Consider the following 26,885-nt stretch of genomic DNA (forward strand, 5'->3'; position numbering starts at 1 on the left):
CAGATTTATGACAGGCTGCCGACCGGAGATGGGGACCGCCGCGGAATCACAAGGAGAAGCACCCGGACAGTGTTGTCCATCACCGTCGACGACCGCCATCACTGACCGGAGCCGCTGTGCTCCCTTTGCCCAAGTAACATTTGATCCAAGGACGCTCTCGCCTGCACCGTTGACTGCTTTGTCCTGTCGGAAAAAGTCGAGGCCGCTGGCGTACCGAGGAGCATCCGCCTGTGGATTTCCCGCCACCTGACGACCGTAGAGACGCCAGACGACTTGATGCCCATGCTGGGCCACAGTTCTTCACAATCTCTTTGCGGTCCTGATCTATCGTCATCGAGGTTCCCCGCACGCCTCTTCCTTGCAGGACGCCAATGCTCCATCATCGACGAGCACTGCTAGTAATGAAGCTACCACCTCACCGTCGTCATTCAAGCCTTTTTCCTCGTGGGATCTCGACGATCCGTGGCTCCTGCCTTAAAGGGAGCCGCTCAAGAAGGGTCTGTTGACGACCTGACGATGAACTCTGCTATTCCAGGTACATTGTGGTTGTAGAACTATCTTAGAAGGAAATAAGACTTCTATAACAATACATGGACTGGGCTTTTGATATATCTTTACTTTACAGGTTGCCCAGGTGGGGGGATCTCCACACAGAACTGTGTTTAACGGTAGTGGCCAGTATTCTGCCAATTGTTCTAACCAACTGCTTTCCTCCTATGTCTATGGTTGGTTGCCTTTATTAAGTGATCTGTGTGACATTTAACCAGAGTATAGTTGACACACTTTAATGTGATCTGATAATAATTGTGGTACCAATTTAGAACTGTATATGTTGCCATTGTAGATTTTCTGAGCACAAAGTGAGTTATTGTGATAGTGTACATAACCTTGAATATTAATTATAAAAAGACTGTGTTTTAACTAATACAGTGTGTGGACATTCCTTTGTGGGGGCTTGGGGACTACACTGTACTTATGAACCAGCCTGCATCACCTACTGAGAAGCTAGGCCTTGATTGCTCGACCACGATACCAATAATAGAGCATCTTGGCTGGGGTCCTCTTTGCCTCTCCTCTACCATATAAAGAGCAGAAGTACAGCCCCCCCTTTAGTCTTTACAAACACCACACAAATATACTTCAAAATCATAAACTCTCTTAAATTCGGAATCAGTAAATACCCATTTGGGATGGCATACAGCAGAGACCTACACTCACAGGTGACTTCAATTGCTAGGGTGCTGTTGACATTAATGTATTACTGTTGCATTCAGAATTAGTTAAGAGCAAGAAAAAATGGAAAAGATCATTACAGCAAACAAGATCCCACAAATATTTCTTAAGCAGGCAAATACTTTCAGATCACCCAATAAGAGTAATTCAGTTGAAACAGGCTAAGCCAAAGTCAATAGGCAAGAGTCTATATGGGCTGAAGCACTTCTTTGAAGTTAAGTAGAAAAGTCTTTGCACAATGTTTCAGAAGTCTTTGAAAAAAAAGATGAATCCATGTAGGGCCATAAGCTGTTAGACATGTGAGTAGTAGAAGATGCAAACAACTCTGCAGCAAGAGGTAAGTTCCTGTTCCTGTGCAGCTCTGCAGATCTCACTGTTCCTGGGCCTCAGTCATGTGGACAAGAGGGAGGATATCAGGGGACTCCTGCACTGCACTGGGACAGTCAAAACTTGCAACCGGCAAACTTCACTTTCAGTGGCTGTTCAGTGCTTCAGCTCCCCGCATCTACCACAAATAGCAACACTGTGGTTCCTGGCTGTCGAGGTGGACTTTCCTTGCTTCTGGGGTCCCGCACTCTGTTGAGGGGGCTCAGGCTCAGTCAGTCCTGCTTCCTGGGAGTCCGGAGGATCTTCCTGGAGCTCTTGGCCAACTTAAAAGCAACGCACACAAACTGGTGTTCCTCTCCCTGGCTCTACGGTTTCCAGCAACAACTCTGTGGAAATTCAACCAGCTCTGAGATGGACGTCTAGGTTGCTTACTTTGGAGTTGATTGGTCCCACCAACTCAAGGGGAGAAGTTGTCCTTGCAGGGGCTTCTCTGTCGATGCGAACTTGGTGTTTTGGCAGTGCAGAAGGGCTTTACTGGGCAAACCAATGGTCCAGGAGTTGCAGCAGGCATCCTCTTCAAGTTCTTCTTTGGTTCCTTCGCCCAATGGTCGACTCCATCTTCCAAGCCAAAAGACTCACCTTTTATACAGTTCTCTCTCTTTCATTCCTGCCCAGCTGTCAGTCACCCAGCAGGGTGGCTGTCCTTGTCAGTCAGCCAGCCAATCATCACAGCGTGCATTTGGGTCTCCTAGGAGACTAAGCACAGGGAGTCTCGGGCACCGCCCTCACTTCCTGCCTACCCCAGACACCCTGGAGCCAGAGGCGGGCTTCACTTGTGAATCCCGCCAAAGGCAAAATGGACAAAGGGACCAAACGTGGTCTGGCAGCAGAATAAATCTCAAGAAGGACCTTTCCACAAAGAAATGGTGAAAAAAGCAGACCAGGGCCATTTTGACAAAAATTGCACCCTTGGGTGCTTTACTGCATCTGCGACCACAGCCCGCGGTAAATGCACACCACGGTAGTGAAAACAAAACCGCTGCCACCAGCCATTCAGTGAGGAAAGGGTAACATAAAAAATGTTACATGAGAAGCTAGACACAGGGCATACTAGGTAACCCCTCCGGCACCCTATTATAAGATAGTGTGTGCTGGGACTAGAAAGTTGCAAATGTAAGTAAAGTCAATTTGACTTTACTGCTCTTTGAAACAGTAGTTTATCCCAGAGAAGGTATTTAAACCTTGGGCAAATCTAAGAGACTTCCCTGTGTCACTGCACTAAAGTTGCTGTGTGATACAATGTGAAAGATGATGCCTATGGAGTTTGTCAGGCTCCATAACCAAAAGAAACACAGAGTACAAAAATCACATTAAAATACATGAGAGAGTGGGAAAAAGGGTCTCACTCTCTCCAGGTTAAAAAAATCAAGTCCTCAAAAGTTGCTGGCGGTCTCTAAGGTAGAGGGAATTAGCACATTTCAGAGAATTCTCCCTAACAACACTCAAGTGGCATTTGCTTTCACATGTGCTGCATCACTGTGTATTGTCCCTCTCTGTGTTTGTGAGGGTGGTGGGTGGGGTGACTGTGGGTGTGGTACATGTTCACGATATTTGTACATGATTTGCTTGATGCTGTGTAACACACATGCCATGCTTTACCCTTCACCAGCATGTCTTTGTGCAGTTATCATTGTCTCTGTTGTTGTCCTGTATCTTGCTATGGCATGCAATATTGACATTATTTTTTTTTTTCACATCAGCAGACCAATGCAGCAGTCTTGGTGGCTAGCGCACTGTCTGCCATGTACTCAATCAGAACCTAAGTCATTCCTCTTTGCTTGTGCTTTTTGTGCTCCTCTGCCCTGATGAACTCCTGTCTGAATCTGCAATGGTCACCTGGCTACCCTCTGAACGTGGCCAAAGGTCCCCTCACCCACCACTTACACATCCGCACTGCCTCCCTGGCATCCCCCAAACATGGAATGTTTTTATGTATGCCAACAGACACCTACCGGCACTTCACACCTGCTGACTGCACTTAGGCTTGGAATTGACACCAGCTGGCCACAGTTTCTTTATTTTCTTATTGGTTCTATTTGTTATGATGTCCTTCACATGTATTGAATGCACCCCCCCTTTTCTCCTTCCTCACTTCCCATGCACTGGCGCTGTCGCAATATCACCTGCCCTAACAAGTTTGTTGTCTCTGTCTTCACTGTCTTCACCCTCCCCAGACTCTTTGGGCATTTGGACACTTGTGTATATGTGCATTATGAATGACATGTCATTTGATAAGAAGTCATGTCATGTCCTTCACACATGGGAGGGACAGTGGTGTGTTTATTAGGTTATCTGTTCAGGTGATGTCGGCTCATTGAGGCTCAGGCTGTGACATGCCTGGGCAGTGCCTGTTCATGTGGCACACATTGAGGGTGCTTAAAATTCTGTCACTCTGTGACTATTTCTACATGGGGATTATTTACATGACTTTCTCATATGGGCTGTAGGGCCTCACTTTGCCATTGACTTGTATGATGTGGATGTAGGGATATTGTTGCAGACAGAAATTGTGTTTGACCAGCTGGCACACTCAATGATGTGGGCCAGGTGTATGCATTTGTTTCTGCTTGCAGGATATATTTTGACCAGGAGGTTCAGGGTGGTGTCACTACACGACAGTCAAGGTGCTCGACACGCCATCCATGGAGTGAACATGTGTCGCTATGTCAGCATCCAGCATGCAGCTGATGTCCGGTTTGGAGATGGCTGCCTGCAGGGTGGCATCACGGGTGATGGGGGCTGGGGTGTCCCATTTGGTGGGGCTGCCTGGAGGGTGGTGTCATGGGTGATGGGGGCTGAGGTGTCCCATGGGAGGGGGCTGCCTGTAGAGTGTCATCATAGGTGATGGGGGCTGCGGTGTCCCATGTGGAGGGGGCTGCCTGCAAGGTGGCATCATGGGTGATGGGGGCTGGGATGTCCCATGTGGAGGAGGCTGCCTGCAGGGTGGCATCATGGGTGATGGGGGCTGGGGTGTCCCATGTGGTGGGGCTGCCCGCAGGGTGGCATCATGGGTGATGGGGGCTGGGGTGTCCCATGTGGAGGGGGCTGCCTGCAGGGTGGCATCACGGGTGATGGAGGTTGGGGTGTCCCTTGTGGAGGGGGCTGCCTCAGGGTGGTGTCACAGGTGATGGGGGCTGGGGTAGCGGTGTCCCATGTGGAGGGGGATGCCTGCAGGTTGATGTCATGGGTGATGAGGGTTGGGGTGTCCATGTGGAGGGGGCTGCCTACAGGGCGGTGTCATGGGTGATGGGGGCTGGGGTGTGGGTGTCCCATGTGGAGACAGCTGCCTGCAGGGTGGCGCCATGGGTGATGGGGCTGGGGTGTCCCATGAGGAGGGGGCTGTCTGCAGGGAGGTGTCACGGATGATGGGGCTGGGGTGTCCCATGTGGAGGAGGCTGCATGCAGGGTGGTGTCATGGGTGATGTGGGCTTGGGTGGGGGTGACTCATGTGGAGGGGTCTGCCTGCATGGTGGCATCATGGGTGATGGGGGCTGGGGTGTCCCATGTGGACAGGGCTGCCTGCAGGGTGGCATCATGGGTGAAGGGGGTGGGGTGGGGTTGTCCCATGTGGAGGGGGCTGCCTGCAAGGTGGCATCATGGGTGATGGGGGCTGGGATGTCCCATGTGGAGGAGGCTGCCTGCAGGGTGGCATCATGGGTGATGGGGGCTGGGGTGTCCCATGTGGTGGGGCTGCCCGCAGGGTGGCATCATGGGTGATGGGGGGTGGGGTGTCCCATGTGGAGGGGTCTGCCTGCAGGGTGGCATCACGGGTGATGGAGGTTGGGGTGTCCCTTGTGGAGGGGGCTGCCTCAGGGTGGTGTCACGGGTGATGGGGGCTGGGATAGCGGTGTCCCATGTGGAGGGGGATGCCTGCAGGTTGATGTCATGGGTGATGAGGGTTGCGGTGTCCATGTGGAGGGGGCTGCCTGCAGGGCGGTGTCATGGGTGATGGGGGCTGGGGTGTGGTTGTCCCATGTGGAGACAGCTGCCTGCAGGGTGGCGCCATGGGTGATGGGGCTGGGGTGTCCCATGAGGAGGGGGCTGTCTGCAGGGAGGTGTCACGGATGATGGGGCTGGGGTGTCCCATGTGGAGGAGGCTGCATGCAGGGTGGTGTCATGGGTGATGTGGGCTGGGGTGGGGGTGACTCATGTGGAGGGGGCTGCCTGCATGGTGGCATCATGGGTGATGGGGGCTGGGGTGTCCCATGTGGACAGGGCTGCCTGCAGGGTGGCATCATGGGTGAAGGAGGTGGGGTGGGGTTGTCCCATGTGGAGGGGGCTGCCTCCATGCTGGCATCATTGGTGATGGGGTGTCCGATGTGGTGGCGGTGTCCCGGTAGGGGCAGTCTGGCATGATGGGGGCTGTGGTGTGGGTGTCCCGTCAGGAATGGTCTGCTTCCAGTGGATTGGTGCAGGTATTGCGGGGTGTTTTGAGTCAATTATGGTGGGGTGTGGCCAGGGAACGTGCAGAGTTTTCACACAATTTGGCTGGGGTGCGGCCTGGGTATGCAATGAATCTCCATGTGATTTGGCTGTGTGGCCAGGGTACGCAATGAGTGTCCACGCCATTTCGACCAGGGTATGCAATGAGTTTCCACGTGATTTGGGTGGGGTGCAGCTGGGGTATTCGATGAGTTTCCACACGATTTGGCTGGGTGCGGCCGGGGTACGCAATGAGTTTCCACGCGATTTGGCTGGGGTGCGGCTGGGGTATGCAATGAGTTTCGACGTGATTTGGCTGGGCTGCGGCCAGGGTACATGATGAGTTTCCACGTCATTTGGCTGGTGTGCGGCCTGGGATTGCGAGGTGTTTTCGCATGATTTCCTAGGGTTGGGGGTGAGATCGCACAGCATTTTCACTCAATTTCACTAGGGGGGCTGTATGCTGGTCCAGGGAAGGCACAGGGGCTTGCGCCGTGTTAGGCATTTCACTTGCTTTTTACTGCACATAGGGGTGTGTTGGGGGCGTAAATGGTGCAGCTTGGTGTTCCTTGCGTCACAGCCACTGATGCCTCAGGAAATCCATGAATACACATGCGCGCAATTGTTTCTCTGCGCCACATCTGGTGCACGCTCCTTCTCGGCGCGCCGCACTTGTGCCTTTTCTGCGCAGAATTCTATAAATCGGGCCCATAATATCTAGTCAGATGGGAAAAAGAAAGATACATAGTAAAATCCATGAGTAACATGTTGATGAGGGATCCAGCACTGTAATTAGTGTCTGGTTTATGGACTTATTGAATAAAGTGCAGGTGCTAGCAGCAATGTAAGAATAAATGCACATGTAGCAATTAAAAGTTCTTATACGTATAGCAGCATACAATATAAAGTGCATGCGCATGTTAAAGACCACGTACTACACGTGTAGAACGTGAGTCGATGTGTAGCTCCTGGACAGTTCATATAAAGTGCAAGTGCCTGCAGCAATAAGATAGTGCTGTGCAAGCACAAAATGTTGTAAAGTGCTAGTGAAATTAGCTGCCATTTAAGGTGCAAATGCATCAAATGTCTAAATAACAATCATCAATTGCAGTTAGTCATGTCAACAAATGACAATCTCCCTAAAACAGCAACATGTTACATCACAATGATAAATTCATGTAAAAAACAAGTGACTGTAATCCTCCAAGCAAAGAATATGTATACTGTGAGCCTGCAATTCTGGAATCACAGGACGACAAACACACTAGACAACAGAGAAAAACAACCAACACTACTAATAACATGATTAAAAGCAATATATCCTGGACCTCCCCATTGATACAAAGTAGGAGGCTTTTTAGTAAAAGTAGGACCAAGTGGTCACACTAGGAGTAACAATATGATGGAGAGGCAAAAGGCCTGTCAACGCCAGCGCGGGGGATCCGGGATACAATATACAAAGGGTAATGACTCAATAAAGGAAAAAAAAGGAAACGCAGCCCATAACTCACCCACAAACAGGAACAAATACAATGAGAGCAGATAAAACTCAAAGTACTACATAACTTGAAAGAACAGCAAAATCAAAAATGAATCATGTGGAGCATAAGGGAAAAATCAAACAGCAGATAAAAAAGACACCATGAAAATAATGTCTGAGTAAATATAAAAAAATATATAACATTCAGAACAAATATATATCAACAGAATGGACTTCAGTCAAAACAAATCAATGCAGATGTTAAGAGAACATGAAAAAGAGAAAAGAGAGAGAATATCATCACCAGATCTGTGCAACATCCCACCAACTGAAGGACATGAATGAACACAGAGATGTAGAAACATGTAAAGAAGGAAGCCATCAAATTAATTAAACACCTATAAAAGTATACAATTCTTCATCAACATTATGACCAATAGGTACCTTAGTATCAAAATCTAAAATGAACAGGGTCTCAAGCTGGCGCAACCGAAGAACCCGATCACTCGCTCTGCATTGTTTGGCTATATGGGCAACCCCAAAGAAACTCAGTAACTGGGAATTGTTGTCAAGTTACTCCTTGAAATGCTTAGCAGTAGGATAAGAGGGATCAGATGTTTTGATGGCTCTCAAATGGTGGATCATTCTAATCTTTAACTTACATGTGGTGCTGACCACGTACTATTTGTTGCACAGGCAACAAAGAATGTAGACAACAAAAGACAGCAAAAGTGGCATCACATGTAATGAGCTGACGACCCGAGGAAAGGCAGTTATATGTTATGTTTTGTTATGTTATGTTTTGTTATGTTATGTTATGTTATTCGGATTTATAAGGTGCCAAAGCCCAAAGGCATCCAGGCACCGAAAGACAGAAGTGGTGCAGATATTAAGATAATCCTAACTAAACAGAATGGTCTTTAACTGTATGCAGAAGAGAAGATGGTCTTCAATCTTGCGTAACCTAGTTGGCAAGATATTCCAAGCTTGGGTGCCCCGAACATGAAAGGCCCGCCCTAGTCCACAGGCTCTTTGAGTACGTGGCATTACAAACAGAGAGCCCTCCATTGATCTTAAGCATCTATTTGGTTGATAAATATTAATCCTCTCCTTCAAATATGACGGGGCATTACCAAAGATACATTTATGACATGTGGTAAGCAATTTCAATTGAATACGTGCAGCCACCGGGAGCCAGTGGAGTTTTCTTCTGGCAGTGCTGGTAGGTTCAGAGCTTTTCATCTGAAAGATGATTCGTACCACTGCGTTTTGTATTTTCTGCAACTGCTGAACATTTGCCTTACTGGCTCCTCCGAGTAGGGCGTTACAATAGTCAACACGTGGCAGAATTACTGCTCTTACTAGTTTTATGCTGTTTTCCACTAATATTAACGGGGCTACTTTTCTCAGTACCTTACGATGGTAATTGGTATTGGTAGACGCGGCGGTGACATGTGCCTCACTGTCAAGACCTTCCTCCATATAGGTGCCCAAGGTCTTAACTTTCTGTACCGTCTTAATTTGATTGCCTTCGATGGAAAAACAATTATATTTTTGGTTCAGTTTTGATTGAGCATGTTGAGAGCCAAAAAGCATCAACTCCGTTTTAGCAGCATTTAAACAGAGCCAATTTGTTTACGTCCATTGTTTAATGACATGATATGCTGCAGTCAACGTTTGTTGATCTACTTCATAGTTCCCTGTTATATTTAGTACCAACTGGAAATCGTCTGCATAATTGCAGAAAAAGATCCCCAGGGATTCCAGCTCAACACATAATGGTAGAATGTAAATGTTGAACAATAGAGGTGAGAGGCAAGCCCCTTGTGGGACACCGCAAGTTATAATCTGTGGCTCAGAAGCCCGAACTCCCCAGTAAACACAAGACTGGCGGCCCTCCAGAAAGGATTTAAGCCAAATGATGGCGCTGCTGGATAAACCTCCGACAGTCGCCATCCTTTTGAGTAAGATTTTATGATCCAGCAGATTGAAGGCTGCTGAGAGATCTAATAACATCAGCAGCCCCGACTTGCTGTGCTCTAGTTTGCCAAGCATGTGTGTTTGTAAGTCCAAAAGCGCGGACTCAGTTCCATGAAAGCTCCTGAAGCCTGATTGCTTCACATGTAGCTTACCAGTGTTAAATACATAGGATTGGAGCTGTGTGGTAGCTACTTTGTCAATTAATTTTAAAAAAGAACAAAGTGTTTGTAATTGGTCTTAAAATAGTTGCATCCAGCGGGTCCAGGCCAGGTTTTTTTTAACAGAGGGGTAACTGCCACGTTTTTTATAGATTGAGGAATGGAGCCAGTACGGAAAGATGAACTGACAAACCGACTAAGGAACGGAGCAAACAATTCTCTGTGTTCCAATATATATTTGGAAGGAAAAAGTTCCCCTATAGGATGTGTGTAGGATTTTTGTACAATGTCATGGGGGCATACTTTGCACTTGTGACATTTGACGAAACCAGCGAAGGACACAGAAAGCCAAGCAGTGTTAGTGGGATTTTTAGTCAAAGGCTGCAAAAAACTTGAGACCAATTTGTCCTTCAATTAAGTTGCCAGTTTAAATGTCAAAACAAGACATGATGAGAGTAAAGGAATGTAACAGTTTTATAACATGGCACACTCCAGCCAGGGACTCCTTCCACTGACAATGAATGTGGCACACAATAAAAATGTCTTTTATCTTTAATCAACCACAGGTTCTTTATTTGAGTAGGCCCCCAACCCGTCTCGCACAAATCTTAACAAACACCATGTGTTGCAATGGAACAGGAACCAGGCCGGTGTGTAACAATATCATATTTATACATTTTATGGTCAAATGAAAAATCAAGCAAAATCAAACAATTGGGCAGCAACCACTGATGTTGTGGCAATACAGATGCAAAAATCCCTACAACACAGTTAATTCAAACTCTTAACATAATATACAGAAACCTTTAATAGCAAGCAAAAGAGAAATCATTTTTAAAACCAACAGATAGCATCAAAGTTAGGCACTCCCCCTGCACACTAACCATAAACTCCTGCTAACTAAATTCTTTGTGGACGGAAAGCATTGGCAAGGAGTCAGAATAAGGAGGGAAAACCTGGATTTTGAATTCAGCCCACCAACCCAAGATGGTGGGCCAGAAACAAAAATGAAAACCTTATTTATGAGCAAAACAGCATAATCAGATTTGACTTGTTACTCACATATCAGTTTGCAACTGTGATGGGATGGCTAGGACGGAAATTCTTGTTGCTACACTTGGCAGATAAGGAAGCTGACACACTACTAGGCAGGGCACCAAGCCAACATGAACACAAGGTAAGCAAATAGGTTTTGGAAAATGAAAATGCAAAAGAAAACACACGCGGCAGAACAGCAATTTGTTTCTACACAGGGCTTCTGATGACAGGCAGAAAGAGCTTGGCTGACAAAATCGAAAATTGGTTTTCAGGACAAGGAACAGAGGCACATAGCAGATAGGATTCTGATAGAAAGGGTTACTCATAATGGGACTACAGTTTTGGTCTTTCTATGGGACAAAGGCAAATCGGAATTTGTAGAAGGCCCACAATGCACGGGCAAATTAGTTTTTTTTTTTCTACACAGAGACTAACAGGGTAATTCATAGAATTTCGCAGAAAAGTGTCGCAAGCGGCTGGCGCAGAGTGTCCGCGTGCGTTTGACTGCGCCAGGCACGTGCGCTAAAACCGATTTCCGCGCACAGCGTATTCATGGATTTTAGGCTCCCAAACCAGCCGTGGCGCAGAGTATCGCAGCGACCCTGCAGCAGCGCCAGTAACGCCCCCAAGAACGCCCTCGCGCAAGGAAAAGCCATCAAAATCGCAAAATCATCGCAAAGGGCTGCGCTAACCCTGGACCAGTTTACAGGGCTGCCAAACAAGGAACGCAAAGCGGGTAACGTGCATATCAGGGGTACGCGTGAAGTTATACACGCGATTAGCCAGGGTACGTGTATTACAGGGGTATGCGGGAAGTTTTACATGCGATTAGCCAGGGTACGTGTATTACAGGGGTACGCGGGAAGTATAACACGCAATTGGCCAGGGTACGTGTATTACAGGGGTAGGCGGGAAGTTTTACACGCGATTAGCCAGGGCACGTGTATCACAGGGGTACGCGGGAATTATCACATGCGATTTGGCTGTGTACGTGTATTACAGGGGTACACGGGAAGTTTTACACGCGATTCGGCTGGGTACGTGTATTACAGGGATGCGATTTGGCCAGGTACGTGTATTACAGGGGTGCGCAGGAATTATCACACGCGATTTGGCTGGGTACGTGTATTACAGGGGTGCGTGGGAATCATCACACGCGATTTGGCTGGGTACGTGTATTACAGGGGTGCGTGGGAAGTCACACGCGATTAGGCTGGGTGGGTCCTCACAGGTGTTCCCTGTACACCCTCCACGGCCCCTGCAGGCAGCCTACAAAACAGGGGACTACCCTGCACACCTGCTCATGTCCCCCTGCACCCCCACCCCCCAGCAGTGCAGGGGCAGCCTCCACAAGGCCCCCACCCATGCCCCCCACCACCCCCACCCCCCCGCCACCAGGGGCAGCCTCCACCAGGCCCCCACCCATGCCTCCCACCACCCCCAACCCCCAGCAGTGCAGGGGCACCCTCCACCAGGCCCCCACCCATGTCTCCCACCACCCCCACCCCCCCGCCACCAGGGGCAGCCTCCACCAGGCCCCCACCCATGCCTCCCACCACCCCCAACCCCCAGCAGTGCAGGGGCAGCCTCCACCAGGCCCCCACCCATGTCTCCCACCACCCCCACCCTCCCGCCACCAGGGGCAGCCTCCATCAGGCCCCCACCCATGTCTCCCACCACCCCCACCCCCCCGCCACCAGGGGCAGCCTCCACCAGGCCCCCACCCATGCCTCCCACCACCCCCAACCCCCAGCAGTGCAGGGGCAGCCTCCACCAGGCCCCCACCCATGCCTCCCACCACCCCCAATCCCCAGCAGTGCAGGGGCAGCCTCCACCAGGCCCCCACCCATGCCCCCACCACCCCCACCCCCCCGCCACCAGGGGCAGCCTCCACCAGGCCCCCACTCATGTCTCCCACCACCCCCACCCTCCCGCCACCAGGGGCAGCCTCCACCAGGCCCCCACCCATGTCTCCCACCACCCCCACCCCCTGCCACCAGGGGGAGCCTCCACCAGGCCCCCACCCAGGCCTCCCACCACCCCCAACCCCCAGCAGTGCAGGGGCAGCCTCCACCAGGCCCCCACCCATGCCTCCCACCACCCCCAACCCCCAGCAGTGCAGGGGCAGCCTCCACCAGGCCCCCACCCATGCCCCCCACCACCCCCACCCCCCCGCCACCAGGGGCAGCCTCCACCAGGCCCCCACTCATGTCTCCCACCACCCCCACCCTCCCGCCACCAGGGGCAGCCTCCACCAGGCCCCCACCCATGTCTCCCACCACCCCCACCCCCCCGCCACCAGGGGCAGCCTCCACCAGGCCCCCACCCATGCCTCCCACCACCCCCAACCCCCAGCAGTGCAGGGGCAGCCTCCACCAGGCCCCCACCCATGTCTCCCACCACCCCCAACCCCCAGCAGTGCAGGGGCAGCCTCCACCAGGCCCCCACCCATGTCTCCCACCACCCCCACCCCCCCGCCACCAGGGGCAGCCTCCACCAGGCCCCCACCCATGCCTCCCACCACCCCCAACCCCCAGCAGTGCAGGGGCAGCCTCCACCAGGCCCCCACCCATGCCTCCCACCACCCCCAACCCCCAGCAGTGCAGGGGCAGCCTCCACCAGGCCCCCACCCATGTCTCCCACCACCCCCACCCCCCCGCCACCAGGGGCAGCCTCCACCAGGCCCCCACCCATGCCCCCCACCACCCCCAACCCCCAGCAGTGCAGGGGCAGCCTCCACCAGGCCCCCACCCATGCCTCCCACCACCCCCAATCCCCAGCAGTGCAGGGGCAGCCTCCACCAGGCCCCCACCCATGCCCCCACCACCCCCACCCCCCCGCCACCAGGGGCAGCCTCCACCAGGCCCCCACTCATGTCTCCCACCACCCCCACCCTCCCGCCACCAGGGGCAGCCTCCACCAGGCCCCCACCCATGTCTCCCACCACCCCCACCCCCTGCCACCAGGGGGAGCCTCCACCAGGCCCCCACCCAGGCCTCCCACCACCCCCAACCCCCAGCAGTGCAGGGGCAGCCTCCACCAGGCCCCCACCCATGCCTCCCACCACCCCCAACCCCCAGCAGTGCAGGGGCAGCCTCCACCAGGCCCCCACCCATGCCCCCCACCACCCCCACCCCCCCGCCACCAGGGGCAGCCTCCACCAGGCCCCCACTCATGTCTCCCACCACCCCCACCCTCCCGCCACCAGGGGCAGCCTCCACCAGGCCCCCACCCATGTCTCCCACCACCCCCACCCCCCCGCCACCAGGGGCAGCCTCCACCAGGCCCCCACCCATGCCTCCCACCACCCCCAACCCCCAGCAGTGCAGGGGCAGCCTCCACCAGGCCCCCACCCATGCCTCCCACCACCCCCAACCCCCAGCAGTGCAGGGGCAGCCTCCACCAGGCCCCCACCCATGCCCCCCACCACCCCCACCCCCCGCCACCAGGGGCAGCCTCCACCAGGCCCCCACCCATGCCTCCCACCACCCCCAACCCCCAGCAGTGCAGGGGCAGCCTCCACCAGGCCCCCACCCATGTCTCCCACCACCCCCACCCCCCCGCCACCAGGGGCACCCTCCACCAGGCCCCCACCCATGTCTCCCAACACCCCCACCCACCAGCACTGTGGGGCACGTGGCCAGCAGGCAGTCATGCAGCAGCAGATGGCAGGTGGGAGCGTGCTCAGGGCTCTGGGGGGCAGTAATTTGGCCTCCTGGCCAGGAGCGTGGTCTCTCGTGTGTGAACGCGTGGACAGCCTGATAGGGAGTGAAATCCCACACGTCAGCGTGTGAATCGAGGAAAGGCCCTAGCACGTTCAGGAAATTGTTGCGTGACACGTCCCAGTGTCAAAGCGTGTGATTGGTGAAAATGGATCTACACGCAGAAGTGACAAAGCGTGTGATTGGTGAAAATGGATCTACACGCAGAAGTGACAAAGCGTGTGATTGGTGAAAATGGATCTACACGCAGGAGTGACAAAGCGTGTGATTGGTGAACGTACACGCCGCGTAAGTGATGCTGTACGTGTGTGCCTGTATATAAGGTACATGTAGAACACCATTTCCTTGTACGTGCTTTTCGTGGAGAGCGAGTGGGTGAATTCTGTACTTCTTGTCGTTTCACACGCGATTTACTTCACGGCGTTTCCAGTTCGTACTCCCTGTTACCTCTGACAGCTTTTTCTCTATTTTTCCTCTTGTACTGGTTTACCTGGGCCTGTTCCCTCAAACAGTGTCCCCTTCTACTGTTGTCCTGTCTTCTCAGACAGCGTACACATCTTCTTTTGGCGGGGGTTTAGCCAGCCAAACGCGCTCATTTTTCACGCTCTTTTACCTGGCAGACGGTGAGTCACGCACGTATCCAACTTCTGTGCTTGCCCCGTGTGTAGCCTACCCCTTCAGAGGTCATTCTAGGCTGCGTGTGACACGCATACGTTCATTCTTGTGTTACTGGGTGCCACAGCGTAGTGCAGGTTTTTCTTTCTGCCTACGTGGTCTAGGAGGGGTTGCGTGCACGTCATCTCCCTTTTTTTGGCCTCCTGTGCGTTGCGTGACCCGTCATCTTTCCCCAGGGGTTACAATCAGCCGTGCTAGAGCACTAGGGTACAATTACCATCTGGTACCCAACCCCTTTGACCCCCAATTGCCCAGGACAATTGTCTACAGCCACTCCCATACGCACATTAATATCAGTGCCATGGCTGGGAGGCGAGGATTCCGTAAGGGTGGCAAAGGTGGAAGAGCCACAAGTGGTGGCCGTGGTGGATCCGGTAGGGGACGTGGTCGTAACTTGCAGGGTGAGCCTGTCCCCCCATGTGTGGAGGACCAGTCAAGGGCACCCATCATCCCCCGCCTCCCCCCCTCCCCCCCTCCCGTTGAGGCTGAAGTGGCTGACACCATCCATGCTCAGCCCTTGTTGGACCAGCCCATTGTAGCACCAGACCTGGCTGACTCCATGGCTGACTTCCAGGTCAGCAGGGCTACGACACGTGCGCTGGTGCACGTTGATGCTATCATGCCACGTGGATCTGGGGCAGCAAGGTCATCTGCTGCCCCAAGTAGGCAGGGCGGAGAGGCTGCAGGGGCAGCTGCAGCTCCATCCACCCCAGCTCTCACACACCCAGCCAGGACAGTGTCCGTCCTAGTCCATTCTGCTGACATTCCCCATGACACCATTACACTTGAGCCAATGCCTGCACCAACTCCCATGCTGAGTGTGCAATCCCACACACCTGATACAGAGCCCACCAGGGCTCCTGCCCCTAGTGTCCAGAGCGGCGCAGGACACTCAGGATCACCACCACCTTCCAAGCGGAAGAGGAAGAGTGCTCGTCCGGCACAGGCTGATGCCCCCGACACGGCTACACAGTCCGGTCCGTCGAGGAAGCCCAGCTTCACGGATGTGGAACTGAATGCACTTGTCGAGTATGTGTCCGGACATGATAACGAGATGGTCATTGTTGCAGGATCCAAGACCACACCTGCACAACGCCAGGCACACTGGCAGACCATTGCGGACATCGTAAGTGCCCTTGGAATCGTGAGGCGCACAGCCAATGATTGCTACAAGCGCTGGAATGACCTAAAGCGCAGGGCAAAGAAGAAGCTGGCCTCAAGTCATGCCGCAACTCTAGTGACTGGAGGTGGGTCTCCAGTAGAAGACATGGAACTCACTCCACATGAGTCAGTCGCTGGGACCTACGTCACGGAGGAACAGATCCAAGGCGTGGGAGATCTGCCTGATTACGAGGCATTGTCCGGTGAGTGCACATGCATGTGTGTGTCATCCATGTGCATGGTGTGTGTGTGAGGGCATCTGTTTGTGTGCCAGGTGAGAGTGTGTGCGCCTGAGTCGAATGGGTCAGCCATGTGCTTCATGCAAGACATCCTGGGCAGCTGCATTTCGCCATTGCAGTATCCCTTCTGCCAACAGTAGACATCTAGCCCAACAGCACCCAAGTTGGCCTTGACCTTGCCACTACATTGTTGATTATTTTCCTATGTTCAATCAGACAGATTGTATGCATTCCACCACTTATACTAGGCATTCCTCAGTCCTCTAGTCACATGTATGGCATGGCCATGGTAAAGTGGAGTTACTTTGTTACCTGGATATCATATGTTCACACATGTCCCTGTGCAATTGGACCATATTGGACTGGCAGCTCCAGGTGATAAAGCAGACCTGTCAGAATTAGAAAAGCTATTGCATGTGGGAACTGGACAGAATGAATAAGTGCTGCCCTCCTCTCCATCTACACTCAATAGCAATGGCACATGCCATCTGTGTGATGGCATGTGTGTGTCACCTGGCAATCACAGGGCAATGTGTGATGCCACTGCCAGGCAGCATACATGAAATGTGTTCATCTTCCATCTTTGTGTAATGAGTGTGTGCCATTTGCCTGCCCTTCATACGCAGTGAGGGTGCATGCATGGGAGGGTCTTAGTCATGTGGGACATGTGTCAATCAAGTACTGGTTCTCTTGTTTCACAGCCCTCATTGTGTGCCATGGTGCTAATGCGGGTTTCCATTTCTTTGTCATTATGTCATTGCAGGGGAAGACGCACCTGATACTGCTGGGGTTGTGGAGATGGTGCAGAGCCAGGAGGGGTCCGAGGGCCGACCAACCACCAGTGAGGGACGTGGTGTGCTGGTGGGTGAAAACCCACAAGTGCTGCAGGTCGTGCTCTCAAGGGGTGTCTCTGGCTGCACCTCCCCCGAGCTGTACTCAGCTGTTGACTCGGATGATGAGACCTACGTGCCGTTGCAGGTGAGTGTTCCAGGGAGGGAATCTGTTCTGTCCCACCCACCTGCACCAGGGTCAGAACCCTCAATGGGGATGTCAGTGTTGGCAGCTAGGCCTTTGGTGGTTACGGATGCAGGGTCACACTCCGCGACATCTGATCCTGTTCCTGGGCCAGCAGATCAGAGGGGGAATGCAGTCCTGCAGCCTCAGGCAGTGCCGGCACAGCAAGGCGCAGTCCGCCTTGCCCCAGACAGGTGTGGTGCCCGCCGACGTGGTGGCCGTACACCACCCGGCAATACCGCATGGGAGCAATCCATTTACGGTATGGCAACCCAACAGGCTGCATCATCCGAGATGATGGCTCAGGCCATGGATAGGGTGGCCACTTCCATTGTCCCCCCAGAAAGGCTGATGGAGCGACTAGAGCAGGCAACCGACTCCATCTGCCAGTCACACAGGGAGGACATGTTGGGGTCCAACAGGGACAGGCGGGCGGCACTGGCGACTCTGCAGGAGGCCATCTCCATTGAGTCCCAGGGCCACAGGGAAGCCCTGAGGCAGGAGCTCCTTCACCTCAGGACGACTCTTGTTGAGCTTGAGGCTTCAACACACCAAAGGACAGAACAGCAGCTGGAGCGTCTCACCCGTACGCTCTCAGCTGAGATGCAGGCAACGAGGGCGGAGGTCCGGGCATCCCGTGAGTTGTTGCATGGGGACCTCCGCACACTCATCCTCCAGAACCAGACCTACCACACCCGCATGCTTGCAGCCATGGAGGAGCAGACTAGGGCCTTGCGTGGGCTGCCTCCCATAGTGCAACCACCTCCGGATGCAGCTGCACAGGGTGATAATAGCGACAGCAGTGATACTCCCACAATAGGGTAGCCGTGTGGGCCATGAGCCCATGGAGGTGTTTTATCTTCCCAGGATCCACGCAGGTGGGTTCTGGTGTGCATCCTGTCCTCGGACCTCCTGGGTGGCCTCCCCAACCCCCCCGGGCCCTTCAATGGCCATTTTTGATTGTTTCTTATTTTTATTTTTATTTTGATTTCTTTTATTCCCAATTTTTTTGGGACGATCTGTTGGCTTCGATCTGTTGGCTTCCGTGGTTCCTGTGGGCATACGCTGCATTGTGGCTGGGCACATGCAGGCTTGTAATGTATTTGGTTCAGATGCTTGGGTTTGAGTCACACACACCCCTCCTGCTTCCCGTTTCCATGGGCTTGCAAAGGGTGTGTCCAAGTGACAGTGAATTACACAGTGACGTTGGACTCCCATGAGCTGTGTGGCCAGTCTGTAGTCAATACTGTGTATACATTCATAGTGCATATTGCTGTTGTGTTGTACACTGCATGTTGCATTGATGTGTAACTCTTCTTCTGTGTCTACCTCCCAATTTGCCGGTCCCTTCCTCATGTCCACACAAGGACCTCTAGTCTGGAGATGGGGACCATGTTGGCAGCAGTGCACCTACAACTCTACATGGCGACAACACTGCACAGTTGGTAGTGGTGGGAGTGCAGGCATTTCCAGGTGATGAGACTACTAATATGTAACATTTGTGATGTCATGTTAATGGTACTACGTGCTCAAGTATGTTGTTGGTCCGGCATTGCTGTGAGCATTTCAGGTGTTGCAGGTTTCTAATAGTGCCACTGTACATAGTGAGACTGATGTCATGTTGTGGGGATTACTTTGTTTACCTGCAATTAGCATGACATGGCACGGTGTGTCGTGTGGCGGTGCTGGGGTTGGGTTGGCTGACATGGCACTGTCCTCTTGTTGCATTTTGCAAGTGGGTATTCATTTTAGCTGCTTTAATGTGTAACTTCACAAAACTGCATTGGTGGTGTCTGTGTGGGTAGGGATGACACTTCCAGGTGAACAATCTCAGGCTGACATGGTATTCCCGGTTCATTCTCCAGACATTCAGGATCAGTGTCAGGTTGAGTCATCATTGATTGTCAGATGGAATGTGCCAGGGCAGTGTCCACTCCACAGGGGTGTGATTTCTATGTGAAGTAATTAGCCACTAGCTGTGTACGGGCTGCCTCCCCCCGTGCCCTTTCCCCTCCCATGCGCAGCGGCTGTGCATGTGGTTGGGGATGTGGGGCCACCACCATGTCCACGGCCAGGCCCCGGCGTGTTGCAACGTTGTGCAGGACACATGCTGCCACTATGATCCTGCACACTACTGGGGGAGCGTATAACAGCTGCCCACCAGAACGGTCAAGGGAGCGAAAGCGTGACTTTAGCACTCCGAATGTGCGCTCCACTATGCCCCTGGTTGTAATGTGGGCTGTGTTATATCTTACCTGGGGTGGCGTGGTGGGGTTCCGAATTGGCGTCATCATGTGGGGGCTGAGAGGGTAGGCACTGTCCCCTGTGGAGGTGGTGATTGGTATCATTGGTGGGGTTGTGACCTTGCTCAGTATCCAACATGCATGCATGTGCAGTGGCATACATACTCACCAAGCAGCCATGTATCGCCATGCCGCCCAGCTTCTAGGTCCCGGCTTAGGGTGGACATTCGGTAAATGAAGCTGTCGTGGGTGGAGCCGGGATAGTTGGCATATACTGAGGTGATGATTCCCTTGGCATTACATGCTACCTGCACGTTGATGGAATGCCAGTGCTTGCGGTTCCTATAGATGTGCTCAGATGCCCTGGGGGGACGTAGAGCCACATGGGTGCAGTCGATGGCACCTAGCACTTTGGGGAATCGTGCCACAGCGTAAAAATCCAGGGCGGCAGCATGCCTTTCTGCAGGTGTTCTGGGCAGGTATATGTGCCTGCGGACTGATGGGCGTGCAGTCATGATGTTCAAGACCTGGTGTAGGCAGCGTGACTGGGTGGCCTGTGACACCCCACCCACTATTGCACTTGTCCGCTGAAATGATCCAGTGGCTAAGAAGTGCAGTACATTGAGGACCTTCTCCAGGGGGCTGAGTGCTTGGGAGCACAGGGTGGGTGATGTGAGGTCATCCTCCCACTCAGTCACCAGGTCCAGTATGATGTGTGGTGGAAACCTGTACCTCCCATACACCTGGTCATCAGGCATCCCGAAAAGGCTGGTTCTGGGTGTGAATATTCTGGCCCTGACTATCCTCCTCCTCCTCCTTTGGTAGCCCACTACCACTGCTGCTAGGAACGGTATGTTCATCCTGGCGTCTGAGCTTGTTATTGTTAAAGTCCGCAATTTTATGCTTTGCGCGTGTTCTAGGCGAGCGTGTGACCCGCGCACCCCTGGAATCCAGTTCCCAGTCCAATAGCGTGTGGAAATTCACACGCACCACGGGATACAGCGTGTGACCCGCGCACCCCTGGAATCCAGTTCCCAGTCCAATAGCGTGTGGAAATTCACACGCACCACGGGATACAGGTTCGCTGACGTACTTGCGTGTGTAAGTGGCCGCGCACCCATTAAATACACGTACATAGGCCAATCGCGTGTACGCGCACTTTTGTCCAATTACACGCAATGAAATACACGTACATAGGCCAATCACGCGATGACACTCTGACGTGCAGTATTTCCACGTGTGTTCCGTCATCACGTGCTGAGTGGGGAATGCCCGTGCGGGTCACGTCAGACGCGCTTACGCGCTGAGGGACTCTGGTCCAATAGAATCGCGTATGCGTGCTGACGCGCTTACGCGCTAAGGGCCTTTCTTTGGATTTGACGCTGACGTGCAGGATTTTCACGTGCCAAATCACTCCGTATCAAGCTGGCCACCCGAAAACACACGGAACACCACGCTCCTGCCCAGAAGGCCGAGTTACTGCCCCCCAGTGCCCCGAGCAGCCTCCCACGTGCTATCTGCTGCTGCCTGCCTGCCTGCCTGCTGCCACCGTGCCCTGCCATTTGGTGCCTGCACATCAGCCATCTGCAGGGGTCCAGTTGCTGTGTCCACCCCTGCTGGAACTGAAGACTCCCAACTGGGATTACATCGCTCCACAGCCCAGCCCCAGGACCCAGTTGCCCACCCACACCTGCCTCTGGGGTTGCCATGTCGGGCACTTCCACATCTGGCACCAGTGGCAACCCCAGGCCAGAGGGGCAGAGGGGCACCAGCTTCACTGCCACCGAAGTTGGTGTCCTGGTGGAGCATGTCCTGGGGCAGTATGATGCCCTCTTTGGATCGTCCCGCGCCAGCAAGGAAGGACGGGAGAGGATCTGGGCCGACTGTGTGGTTGCCATCAACGCGGAGGGGGTGGCAACCCGCAACGCCCAGAAGATCAAGAAGCGCTGGGAGGACTTGAGGTCCAGGACCCTTGTGAAGGCCCGGCGCCTCGTGGAGGGGGGCCGGGGCCGCATGAGTTCCATCCAGAAGAGGGTCCTGGAACGCGTACGCCCAGCGCTCCACGCCCAGATCCTTGAGAGGGAGGCCCGTCTGGAGTTGAGCGGTAAGTGTCCAAGCATTACTGTGTGAGACAGGGCATGTTGCGGTGTGCTGGTTCTATGATACTTGCCTGTATGTGTGCCATGGGCCATGTATGCATGTATGTGTGCAGGGACATCATGGTAATGCATGTGCGACCAGTGATGTGTGACCCACATGGTTGTTGCATGTGTTGAAATGCGGCATGGGGAGCCCTATGCAGATTTTGGACATGAGAGCATACCAGTCTCTGTACCTGGACATGGATGGGGGTGAAGGATGGGTGCTGATGCCAGGTACATATATGGTAGCCATGTCTGTGTGCCTGACCTGCGTGTCTGTGACTTGTGCATGCCATGGATGCATGACACATGTGTGTGACAATGCACAGATTCAGTGACGCACCCAACTTACCCTTGTTTCGCCTGTGTTCGGTGTGTTTGGGGCCAGATGGATGTGACTGAGGTGAAGTGTGTGCATGTGATATGCATGAGCCATGATGCATGTGAGTTACATATCATTGAATGTTTCTAGAGTCCATTGGACATGCATGGAAATGCCCATGGCATGCACCATGCCTGTTACTGTGTGTGTTTTGCCTGGACTGACCATGTGTTGTGGAGGGACATGATGGAAGTGTAGTTTGACAGTGGTGCTCATCTGCTATTGCTTCCTGTCTAGGGGACCATTGTACAGTAGCCTGATGCTTGTGTCCTTTGTCTCCCTCTACGCAGCGGCTAGTGAAGAAGAGGGCGGAGACAGCGCTGTGGAGCAAGGCGGCGGGGATGCCCCCACGGCTGCAGCGGAAGGGGTGGGTGAGCCCCCACAGGGGCCTGCTACGGCGGGAGACGGTGAGGAGCCATCCAGGTTGGTGGTTTGCACAGAGGAGGAGGAGGCCGACACTGGTGCACACATGGGGCCTGGTGGGAGCATCCCTGCTGGTGCAAGTGGTGCAGTCCAGGGCCAGGGGCAGGAGGCAGCACAGGTCACCGTGGAGGGGCCTGTGCATGTCACTGTCCCTGACCCTGTGAGTGCACCACCATGCACCAGCAGGGATGCCCCGTCCCAGGCCCGTCCGCAGGTAGAGGGGATGTCCATGTCACCTGACTCCCCTCCACCTGCGATGCGCACGGCTGTGATTCGTGATGACGTGCGTGCTTCCCGGGAGGAGCACGCACGTCATCACGAAGTGCACCGTGCCGACGTGGCCCAATTGGGATCTGCCATGTTCGGGGGTTTCCTGCATGTGTTGGCCAATCTGACGGCCCTCTCCTCCTCTGTGCAGGCTATCCACCGGTCGTTCTCCTTGCCGTCTTCCGGCCCAGATGCCACCAGGGCCCCCTGTGGACCTGCCCCGACCAATGCAGCCAGCTCGGTGGGGATCCCACCCCTGCCACAGTTGGGAGTCGGAGGTCCAGCAGGGGTGGACAACACAGCAAGTGGACCCCAGCAGATGGAAGATGTGACGGCATCATCGGGCAGGGCACGTGCACGACGGCGTCGGTGGTTTCCATCAGCCTGGATGCCGTCGTGCTGGCAGAGGCAGTGGCGTCGGAGGCAGCAGCGGGCTCGACGTGGGAGGCATCATGGCTCGGGGCCATCAAGATGAGAGGGGCAGGCATCAGCCGGAGGGCAGGGCAACCCTGGGATGGTGGTGTGTTCCGTGTGGGAGGAGTTTGGCCAGCGGATAGGTGCGGAGCGGCAGCGGGCGGAAGAGGAGCGGCTCGCCATGGTCAGGGCGGAGTTCTCCATGCGTCGGGCATTGAGGCGGGCTGAGTGCCTCGAGGAAGCTCGCAGGGAGTTTGAGGTGGACATGGGGTTGTCCCTGCGAGACCTCGGGGCCAGGACAGAGTCCCGCCTCCAGGACATCGACATGGAGTTCGATGATGCCCTGGCCAGCAACATCACCAAGTGAGCCGCAGGACTTGCCCGCTGCCTTTGTATATAGTTATTTAGTTAGTTAGTGCTAGGTTTCCTTTATTTATTTTTATTATTTTGGACCGCTCGGACAATGGCCACTTTTTTGTACATATATTTTTCATTAGTTAGTGGTAGGTTTCATTTTTGGTGTTGGGCTCATGGACCCTGGAACATTCCTGTATATAGTTTGTTTTTTTGGGAGATACATTTTTTTGATTTCTTATTGTTTTCACCATGACGTAATGGTTTTTCATTAATTTCCTATGACATGATATTGCTTTGGACAAATTCATTTTAATTTTTTATTCCTTTGTTTTTTTGTTTATCACTTTTGTTCTCGGACATGGACCATTTATTTACTTAGCCACATCGTTTTATGTTTGAAAAGTTCACTTATTTTTGGTATTTAATACATTTTTCATATTTTCTTACACTTGTGTTATTTTCTCATTGGCTTGTTACATGTCATGATATGGGTTTTGACATTCACTTGCACCCATTGTGTATGTGTGTGTGACGGACATGTGTTCTTTTGCATACTTGGCATTGGGGTTGTGTCATGTGATTGCATTCACTATGTGGGTGGATGCAATCCTTGCCTGGGTGTTTGTGCTGGGTATGCTGGCCATTACTGCCATGATTGTGTATCGTCAGGACCTGGGGCCAGGGGGACATGTGTGGGGGCCTGCTGGCAGGTTCCCCACAGTGCTGGGGGGTGGGGGTGGTGGGAGACATGAGTGGGGGCCTGGTGGAGGGTGCCCCTGGTGACTGGGGGGGTGGGGTGGTGGGTGACATGAGTGGGGGCCTGGTGGAGGGTGCCCCTGGTGACTGGGGGGGGTGGGGGTGGTGGGTGACATGAGTGGGGACCTGGTGGAGGGTGCCCCTGGTGGCGGGGGGGTGGGGGTGGTGGGTGACATGAGTGGGGGCCTGGTGGAGGGTGCCCCTGGTGGCGGGGGGGTGGGGGTGGTGGGAGGCATGGGTGGGGGCCTGGTGGAGGCTGCCCCTGGTGGCGGGAGGGTGGGGGTGGTGGGAGACATGGGTGGGGACCTGGTGGAGGGTGCCCCTGGTGGCGGGAGGGTGGGGGTGGTGGGAGACATGGGTGGGGGCCTGGTGGAGGCTGCCCCTGCACTGCTGGGGGGTGGGGGTGGTGGGAGGCATGGGTGGGGGCCTGGTGGAGGGTGCCCCTGGTGGCGGGGGGGTGGGGGTGGTGGGAGACATGGGTGGGGGCCTGGTGGAGGCTGCCCCTGCACTGCTGGGGGGTGGGGGTGATAGGGGACATGAGTGGGGCCTGGTGGAGGCTGCCCCTGCTAGCGGGGGGGTGGGGGTGGTGGGAGGCATGGGTGGGGGCCTGGTGGAGGCTGCCCCTGGTGGCGGGAGGGTGGGGGTGGTGGGAGACATGGGTGGGGGCCTGGTGGAGGCTGCCCCTGCACTGCTGGGGGGTGGGGGTGGTGGGAGGCATGGGTGGGGGCCTGGTGGAGGGTGCCCCTGGTGGCGGGGGGGTGGGGGTGGTGGGAGACATGGGTGGGGGCCTGGTGGAGGCTGCCCCTGCACTGCTGGGGGGTGGGGGTGATAGGGGACATGAGTGGGGGCCTGGTGGAGGGTGCCCCTGGATGGTGGGGGCTGGGGGTGGTGGGAGACATGAGTGGGGGCCTGGTGGAGGCTGCCCCTGCACTGCTGGGGGGTGGGGGTGATAGGGGACATGGGTGGGGGCCTGGTGGAGGCTGCCCCTGGATGGTGGGGGGTGGGGGTGGTGGGAGACATGAGCAGGTGTGCAGGGTAGTCCCCTGTTTTGTGGGCTGCCTGCAAGGGCCGTCGAGGGTGACAGGACCCACCCAGCCTAATCGCGTGTGTAACTTCGCACGCACCCCTGTAATACACGTACCAAGCCAAATTGCGTGTGATAATTCCCGCGCACCCCTGAAATACACGCGCCCAGGCTATTCGCGTGTGGAAATTCCCGCGCACCCCTGAAATACACGTACCCTGCTGTAATCGCGTGTGGGACTTCCCGCGCACCCCTGTAATACACGCGCCCAGGCTATTCGCGTTTGGAACTTCCCGCGCACCCCTGAAATACACGCGGCCAGGCTATTCGCGTGTGGAACTTCCCGCGCACCCCTGAAATACACGCGGCCAGGCTATTCGCGTGTGGAACTTCCCGCGCACCCCTGAAATACACGTACCCTGCTGTAATCGCGTGTGGGACTTCCCGCGCACCCCTGAAATACACGCGGCCAGGCTATTCGTGTGTGGAACTTCCCGCGCACCCCTGAAATACACGTACCCTGCTGTAATCGCGTGTGGGACTTCCCGCGCACCCCTGTAATACACGCGCCCAGCCTATTCGCGTGTGGAAATTCCCGCGCACCCCTGAAATACACGCGCCCAGGCTATTCGCGTGTGGAACTTCCCGCGCACCCCTGAAATACACGTACCCTGCTGTAATCGCGTGTGGGACTTCCCGCGCACCCCTGAAATACACGCGGCCAGGCTATTCGCGTGTGGAACTTCCCGCGCACCCCTGAAATACACGTACCCTGCTGTAATCGCGTGTGGGACTTCCCGCGCACCCCTGAAATACACGCGGCCAGGCTATTCGCGTGTGGAAATTCCCGCGCACCCCTGAAATGCACGTACCCTGCTGTAATCGCGTGTGGACCTTCCCGCGCACCCCTGAAATCCACGTACCCGGCCAAATCGCGTGTGAGACTTCCCGCGCACATGTATTTTTTGTCAGCTTGTCCGTGTTTGTGGGCACCCCTTTGCACCTCATTTGTCCTGGAGGGCCACAGTATAGGACATTCATCATGGCAGTATATGGGTGCTATTTGTTGGCGCTCCTTTTGGCGCACATTTCTTACAGCCGCTGAGACGCTACCGCCTGCTTTCTTGTGGCGGTCGTGTTTGTGCCTGTGCGCCGGTTTGAGCGTGCGCTTTTTTGACCTATTCTATTCCATGAATACGTGTTGTAGGCGAGCGTGTGGGCGTTCTGCGCACTTTTACCCTGTGCTTCCCCCGTGACGCCCACATTTTGGCAAGTTGTTCCCCATTCCGAGTGTTACGCCCCGTGTTCCGCCTACTTTTGTTGCGTGCGCCGCGCTATGTGCGATTTTCGCTGTGGACTGTGCGATTTT

Source organism: Ambystoma mexicanum, chromosome 7p, assembly GCF_040938575.1.
Source record: "Ambystoma mexicanum isolate Mex_15411 chromosome 7p, UKY_AmexF1_1, whole genome shotgun sequence".
Taxonomy (NCBI): Eukaryota; Metazoa; Chordata; class Amphibia; order Caudata; family Ambystomatidae; genus Ambystoma; species Ambystoma mexicanum.